Here is a 9001-nt window from a genome sequence, read left to right as displayed (position 1 = left end):
TTGTAAATGTGCCTGTCCCAAGTCAGGAGACTGTAATTCAGTGGTTGTCGTTTGTTTAAGTGTTACATATTTGTTTTTCGTCCATTGTTTTACATAAATATGCAGTTAATTTTCTCGTTTGAATTGTTTTACATTGTCTTATCGGGCCTTTTATAGCTGGGCTTTGCTCATTGTTGAAGGCTGTACAGTGACCTATAGTTGTTCATGTCTGTGTCATTTTGGTCTTTTGTGGATAGTTGTCTCATTGGCAATCATACCACATCTTCTTTTTTAAAATCACGATTTTAACATTAAATTTTGACCAATGTCGTATCTGACATTAGCAGAGTGACGAATCATGATTTTGATAATAAAAACATGACGAGCGACAAATCTGTCCATATCACTAAATTGGAAGACTTATCAATTATATACTCAACAATTGATACCAAGATGATTACCCACATTTGGTGTATGGAAGGACTGTTAGCCTTAAGGTGTCATGTCCAACTGGCAAGTGTCACATGTCATCTGACCTTCATTTCATGGTTCAGTGGTCATAGTTAGGTTTTGGTGTTTTGATCTTTTTTTTTTGTTGCACTAAATGCAAAATTTGCAATCGGTCAACTACTTGGTGTTAAGAAATGTGATGTACATGTAAGTCTCACAGGTTTCATTTTACATTGACCTCATTTTTAAGGTTTATTACTCAGTATTATGGTTTTCTGTTTTGGCCTGTATTTCAACTTTAAGCAATCGGTAAACTATAGGTGTTTTATGGAAGAATTGTAAGCTTCACATGTCTGTCTGGAATGGTTCATTTGACCTTATTTTCATGAATCATTGGTCAGTGTTTGGTTTTCATGGTTAAATCTGTGTCTTAGAAACTATAAGAAATATAGGTTAACTGTATATAGCGTATTGAAATATTGTAAGGTATTTTAGGACTATCAACATAATATCAATGGTAAATAAAGATAGTGAGTCCTTTCAGTATGTGCACTCTTGTATACCCTTACTTTGGCATAAGAATCTGCAGCCACAGTCTCAAACGTCAACCCATGACATATGGTCTCTGTCGCCACCTTTCTTGTTGTTTTTAGTCTGGCTACTAACAGTTCATTATCTGGAGAGAAAAAATGATAATAAAACATGGACATATCTTAAATGGACTGAATTAAAGGGTTACTAGTAGACAAATACATGCATTCTGTAGCTTGGTAATTTTCAATTTTGCAAGATGCTAAATAAAATGGTTTCAATCTACCTTAAGGTGGTACCTAACACTACAGGGAGATAACTCTGTAAATTCAGCTAAAAGTTTTAATTAGGTTGTGTTGTTTATAAGGGGATGTTAAACTTCTCAATGATCAAAATAAGTGTTAATCAAACTTCTATATAACCAGTTTAATTTCTATGATAATTTTGTTGGTTCAAATTTTTTGAAATTGTTGTCAAAGGATCAGAGTAAATACTTTGTTGAAATGTTGATAATGAAACGAGTCAACTCTAGTGAAGGTGTTGGGTACCACCTTGAAGAGATTATATGTTTTTATTTATAATGCATTAATAATTTGGTCATTTGCATGAAGTTATATTTTTTTTGTTGACTTTTAGTAGATACAACCATGCATGTACATATGTATATTTATCTTAGTTTAACTATTGTTCTAGTTAATAAAATTATCTTATATTTTTCAATTGTCTGTCTTTTATAGGATATAACAGGATATGGAGTTAATGTACATCAAAATGTCACAAAATGCAATGAAAAAAACTGAATTGATAAATGACAATGGTTTTTATTCCTGTTGAGTTCTTTATTTTAACAGTTGATGTAGAGTCTTCAACAATGAACTTGTATGTTATTGAGCTCCTTTTAAAAGGTAAAAAATAATGAAATCATGTGCAGTCTTTAAATACTTTTTCATGTATAGTGATACAATTATGTCAAATAAGACTAGTATTCTTATTTCACCTCATTTTTAAATTACATTTATTTTCACAGACAGATGGAGACTATTTATGAAAAGATTATCACAAGTACGATGCATAGAATTGAACAACACATGTTATATTATTTGGTAGAAAACAAACCAGCTCTTCTCTTGACTATGTCACCAGCAACTGATGCTGTCAACCTGTCTCGACGAACAGCATGCCACCTTGGATCATTATCCTGGAGTCTTGTCATCACTTCTATTGTCCTTGTCTCATCCATACTGACTTGAATTGCATTGAAGCTAGTAGTTTTATTCCTGTCTAATGCAACTTGTAAAGTGTTTATCATGACGTTATCTTCTGGCAGTATTGGAAAGTCCTCATCTAGGATATTAACTATATAATAGGATGACAGCTTTTGTTGGTAGCCTATTGCAGACCCTGTAGGAAATTTACCAAATTTTGTGTCTGTGGTTTCTTGGCTAGAACTGCTGCAGACAGAAATCATTAAGATACTGCTGTCAACTTTGGCAACTGCTTCACATAATTCTGTTACAGGTGAAAAATCTATTTTTGATGGATTGTATAGAGTTGATCGGAGACCACGGGATTGCCTATAAGGAGATTTAGATTTGTATCCACAAACAACAACATCATTAACTTGGCTGCCTTTCAGTTTCTCACCTCTTGGTATATGCCATGTCTGAGGCAAAGAAGTCTTCAAGATGTCCGATGGAATTGATTTGAGATTTGAAACTTTCATGTGTGCCAATGTGTAAAGAAGACATGTACCTGATTTTCCTACGGCACAGGAGCGATTACTGGACTCTAAAGCAGGTCCTTCCACTAAGGATATCTACAAAAAAAAGAAGACACAAATTGTCAAATGATTAATGTTCATTTTTTTCTAAACATAAAAAAAGAAGATGAGGTATGATTGCCAATGAGACAACTGTCCACAGACATAAACAACTATAGGCATAGTACCACCTTCAACAATGAGCAAAGCCCATACCGCATAGTCAGCTTTAAAGGACCATGATATGACAATGTAAAACAATTCAAACCAGAAAACAGTTTTCTTTGTTTATCCATTATATGCCTAACATACCAAAATAGTGTATGTAATATTAAAGATACAAAATGAATACAAATACATATAAACTTCATCACAATTCATTTACTGGTGGTGTCAAATGTTAGGTATAAGACAGGTAAATTTAAATTCTATATCTTGTGCTTATATGCTTTCTGTCATTTGGGCTTTTTAGAATAACAAATCAAAATCAGGTAAAAAATATAAGGGACATTGGCTGTTTTAATAAACTTTATGTGGGATGAAAGGAAAGATAGTTTAATAATTGAGTGTGGGTTATTGTTTTTTTTTCAGTATACGTCTATTACTGTTATGCCAAATTATGTAAAAAGTTGGTTCTTGGAAGTTGAATTAGCCCAAAATGTGTATGTGATAAAATCACACAAAACAATACAAATTGTATATAGAAAAATGACAATTACACAAAAAGTGAATATACATTGTATATTGTATATAACAAAGATTTAAGTTGATTCTGGACAAAGAAAGATAACTCCAATTAAAAAAAATTCTTGCTATTGCACAATATTGTGAAATTAGATATTTCTTGCTTACTATTCTGGACAAAGAAAGATAACTCTTATTTTTTTAAAAATTGCTATTTCAAAATATTGTGCAATTAGATATTTCTTGCCATTGCGCAATACTGTGCAATTGAAAAGACTTGCTATTGCACAATACTTAATATAATAATTTAAGATCCTGATTTGGACCAACTTGAAAACTGGGCCCAAAATCAAAAATCTAAGTACATGTTTGGATTCAGCATATCAAAGAACCCCAAGATTTCAATTTTTGTTAATATCAAACTAAGTTTAATTTTGGACCCTTTGGACTTTAATGTAGACCAATTTGAAAACAGGACCAAAAATGAAGAATCTACATACACAGTTAGATTTGGCATATCAAAGAACCCCATTTATTCAATTTTTGATGAAATCAAACAAATTTTAATTTTGGACCCGGATTTGGACCAACTTGAAAACTGAGCCAATAATCAAGAATCTAAGTACATTTTTAGATTCTGCATGTCAAAGAATCCAACCGATTCATTTTTTGTCAAAATCAAACTAAGTTTAATTTTGGACCCTTTGGACCTTAATGTAGACCAATTTGAAAACGGGACCAAAAGTTAAGAATCTACATACACAGTTAGATTCAGCATATCAAAGAACCCCAATTATTCAATTTTGATGAAATCAAACAAAGTTTAATTTATGACCCTTTGGGACCCTTATTCCTAAACTGTTGGGACCAAAACTCCCAAAATCAATACCAACCTTCCTTTTATGGTCATAAACCTTGTGTTTTAATTTCATAGATTTCTATTTACTTTTACTAACATTATGGTGCAAAAACCAAGAAAAATGCTTTTTTGGGTCCCTTTTTAGCCCCTTATTCCTAAACTGTTGGGACCAAAACTCCCAAAATCAATACCAACCTTCCTTTTGTGGTCATAAACATTGTGTTTAAATTTCATTGATTTCTATTGACTTAAACTAAAGTTATTGTGCGAAAAACCAAGAATAATGCTTATTTGGGCCCTTTTTTGGCCCCTAATTCCTAAACTGTTGTAAACAAAACTCCCAAAATCAATTCCAACCTTTCTTTTGTGGTCATAAACCTTGTGTCAAAATTTCATAGATTTCTATTCACTTAAACTAAAGTTATAGTGCGAAAACCAAGAAAATGCTTAGTTGGGCCCTTTTTGGCCCCTAATTCCTAAAATATTGGGACCAAAACTCTCAAAATCAATACCAACCTTCCTTTTGTGGTCATACACCTTGTGTTAAAATTTCATAGATTTCTATTCACTTTTACTAAAGTTAGAGTGCGAAAACTAAAAGTATTCGGACAACGACGACGACAACGACGATGACGACGACGCCAACGTGATAGCAATATACGACGAAATTTTTTTCAAAATTTGCGGTCGTATAAAAAACCTAAAGGTCACTCACTGATAAATGAACAGAAGTAATGACAAAGAGAATGCTGATATTTAGTTAATTTATAAAACTAACAAGTAGTTGATTATATTTTTTTGGGAACCAATATTATTAAAACAAAAAATCAAACTGTCAACACAATAAATGCACATCTATATACTCCCTGTCGAGGACTTGAACCTCAATCTCTTACCACTGGTAAGTGTAATACATTATACTAACAAGGTTTGTAAATATAGAATATGCAGCATCGAACAGTTTAGTTGATATTATCACCTTCCTTCAAAGTAGCAGTACAACTAATGAACCTGAAATAGTTTTGAATACAAAACATAACAATAGGACCTTATATAGCAGTAAATAGCTTGCTCTTTTGTAAAACTTAAGTTCTACATTGAGACCATATACTGCAGATTGAACTACAGTGTCTTGGAAAGAGAATTGTCTCATTGGTGCTCATGCCTTTCTTTACAGAATAATGTGGTAGCCTACATGAAAAAAAGAAACACCTTTCAAATGATTTTGTTTTTTAAACCTATTTTTGTTTGGTTTTAAGACACATTATGGTAGGATGATTTATATTTATTACCTCTATTTCATGTGGACTTTCATTCTTTTTTTGGGATCTGTGACATCTTGATGTAACCATACAACCATTATCCAATTTATAACTGTAAACAAATTTAAACAGTTTATGAAAGCATGCAAAAACAAATATAGCTGAACTGATGTCAAGTCACAGTGACCCTGAAGAGTAGACAAATAGTGTTTTAAGGTGGTATGGGTGTCTTCCTCCATCTTGGATTGTAAAAAACAGTGAATCAAAGGTCCAGATTTTCTATCAAGTTAGCAAAATTTGATGCATAAATGCAGATATTTAATATGAATTTTCATTAAAAAGAATCAATTTATAAGAATATAACTTATGAATATTAATATTTTTGCAAATGTGGATTATTTTTGTTTGTTTTTTAATTTTTTTTTAAATTTGCCATTTTAAGGCGAGGTAACTCTAAAATATTGCATTTTCTGAAGGATTCTACATGAAATTTTCCTATTTTGTATTTTAGCCGGAAAAAACTCACGGTGACCCTATCTTTTCTTTTGAAATTCTCAAAGCATTATCTGAAAGCCATCTTTTCCTTAAGTATTTAACAATTCTATCATTTTGTTTAGCTTCTAACCACAGAAGGTGTTTTTTCCTGTAGAATCCTTACACAATTTGTCATTTTGTCACGTCCTGTAGCTTGAGAAAATGCTCGGTGGCCTATCATTTTTATTATATATTTCAACATATATCAATAGATACTACGTTTTGGCAAAGTATGAACAAAGTCTATCATTTTTATTTTAGACTCCCTACCACCTTAAGATTAACACATAATTGATTGATGTTTGCATTATGTTCAATTAAAGTGTTAACAACACTGTATATCAAAAATGGAATATTAATATAAATTAATAAATCAGTTTTAATGCACTGAATATTTTTCATAGAAATGAGTGACTGAAAAAAGTATGGATGGTACAATGTATCTTATGCCAGACCATTAGGCCACAATTGAAATTCAACTTTTTAATCTTCAAATAAAAAAAATCTATTCACAATATTTATGGACACATGAGCTTCATGCTGATAAAGGGTTAAAAAAGAAAAGACAAATAATTATGTGCTGTACATTTGCATACAAAGTAGTGGTTGATTCCTCATCTAATGTCAAGGCTACACTATTTGTCTCCAGGATTGACAGGATTTACTCATTGTTGAAGGCCATACGATGACCTATACTTGTGAATTTCTGTGTCATTTTGGTCTCTTATGGAGAGTTGACTCATTGGTAATCATCTAGAGGTAATCATACGGTTTAATTTACATCTTTTTTTATATGTAGGTGATTTGCAGAAGCTGATGCATATATATATTTGAAGACAATAATATATGAAAGAGATTATTCATCAATCTAGTGAAATTTGAGTAAACATATTGATAATTCATGCTAAAACATGCATGAATTATAAAGTTGTAATGCCCCCACTTTACTCTGGTACTTAGTGTCGCATTTGATAAAATCACAGTGGATTTTGACAAGGACATTGTTTACTAAAAAAAATTACAGGGACCAAACGTGCCTACGTAGACAACCAGATAGTTATTTTGTTTGAATCATCTACAGCAAACATAATTATGTTTAAATTTAACAAATACCATTTTTTAATTAGTGCACAATCTTTGAGAATGATTTAAATAACCAGTGAAGGATATCCCTGCTTCTGCCTAGTGTGGCATTCCAACAATGACGTCACTATAAAATATAATGTAGGTTGGATATATTTAGAATATCTCGTCAAACTGATTTTTCCGGATTGTAAAAATAACGTAAATAGTGTAATGGAGAGCTCAATATACGATAATTTCGAGAGAATCAGAAGGGAAATGTGTAAAAAAGTGTTTAAAGTCAATCTAATCATTTGTGTTTCCCCATCTCATCAATCTCAGTAAGATTTGATGGGGTTTTTTCCACACTATAAAAACAAAATGAATGATGTGAGGGAATGTCACTCTGGTCAACCCCATAGGGGATTGACGGCTTCAAGTCGTCTTTCCCCAAAAAATGAACTTTCAACAATGTTTATTGTCATAAATAAATATTTATTTAAATGTATTGGTTATATATTTTAAGTATGTTTGATGTGTTGTATTTGTTGTAATTCTAGAAAATTATAAAAATCTTCTTTTTTTTTCTTTTTTTTCAGTTTGACAATGAAGAAAGACAGATAGACTGATGCAGTGATGGACAGATGAAGAGAATGAATATTTCCCCAAGGCAATATTTATTTTAATACATACAAAATTAGGTAGTTACATAAAATGGAAAGTGAACAGACCAGCCGCAAGAAATCTAGCTGACACCATTCTTATAACCAATTTTATTTGCTAATTGAAAATTAAGCTGAATAAATTAATTTAAGACAGCAGAGAACAGTGGCGAATCCAAAACTTTTCATAAGGGGGGGGGGGGGGGGGGGGGGGGGGGGGAGGGTTCCAGTCATGCTAGAGTGATTCCCTATAATAATCAACCAAATTTTTCCAAAGAAAGGAGGGCCAAACCTCCAGGCCCTCCCCTGGATCCGCCTATGGAGAAGATTATTATGTTTTAATATTACAAGACTTAAATAAAGAGTGATCTATTTATAATTATTTTTATTCATAATTTTCTGTGCTAGAATTTTTTGATAAATTCCAGGTTTATTTGGTATACATGTAATAGTGTTTTGAGCAGTTCATAACACTTTCCATATAATGTATTTTGTATTGAAAATGTACTATCTTTTTTGTAAAGGAAAGTGTTGTGCGCAGCACAGACCATTAAAGTACAGAATAAACATAGAATTTATTAGAAATTTCTAACACAAGAAATTATGAAAATTCCATAGTTCATAATAATTCTAAGTTTAAATAATAGCCTGTTTTATACTGTAAATTAATGATGTCTCTATAGCTAGTCTGGTCAAAGGGTCAGAGTTGTCCTACTTATTTAAACAAAAAATTGTTGAAATTCATAACATGTTTCATGTGCAGAGAAATTTTTCTTATGACCAGTGTATGATTGGATTACCTCTTTCTTATTGGTCAATGATCATGTTGGGTCAGCACAAGTTCACTCGTAATTGTGTTGTGGTCACTTCCTTTTATCATCAGCATTTGTCAGATATGTAACTAGTAATTCTTATCAAACAGTGAGTTTGTTAAAAAATCTGACTTATAATTGATTTTTAGATAAAAACTTTCTTTATGTTCTTAATTCAATTTTGTCAAGATGGAAGTGATTACTAACCCAATAACCCAATTTTCACCAGCAACTCAAGTTTCGGGAAATAATATAAATATACTCATTTTGATGACATTAAAATTAAATTAGTTTCCTGGATGAAATTTGATTTACAGAGATAGTCTCTGTGCTGTTTTCTAGCTTATCACATATCTATTTCAAGTAGAATTATGTACATAGGATTGCTGTAAAATCACTGTGTGGGT

Source organism: Mytilus trossulus, chromosome 3, assembly GCF_036588685.1.
Source record: "Mytilus trossulus isolate FHL-02 chromosome 3, PNRI_Mtr1.1.1.hap1, whole genome shotgun sequence".
NCBI classification, from domain to species: Eukaryota; Metazoa; Mollusca; class Bivalvia; order Mytilida; family Mytilidae; genus Mytilus; species Mytilus trossulus.
Note: the sequence above shows the minus strand (reverse complement) of the source record.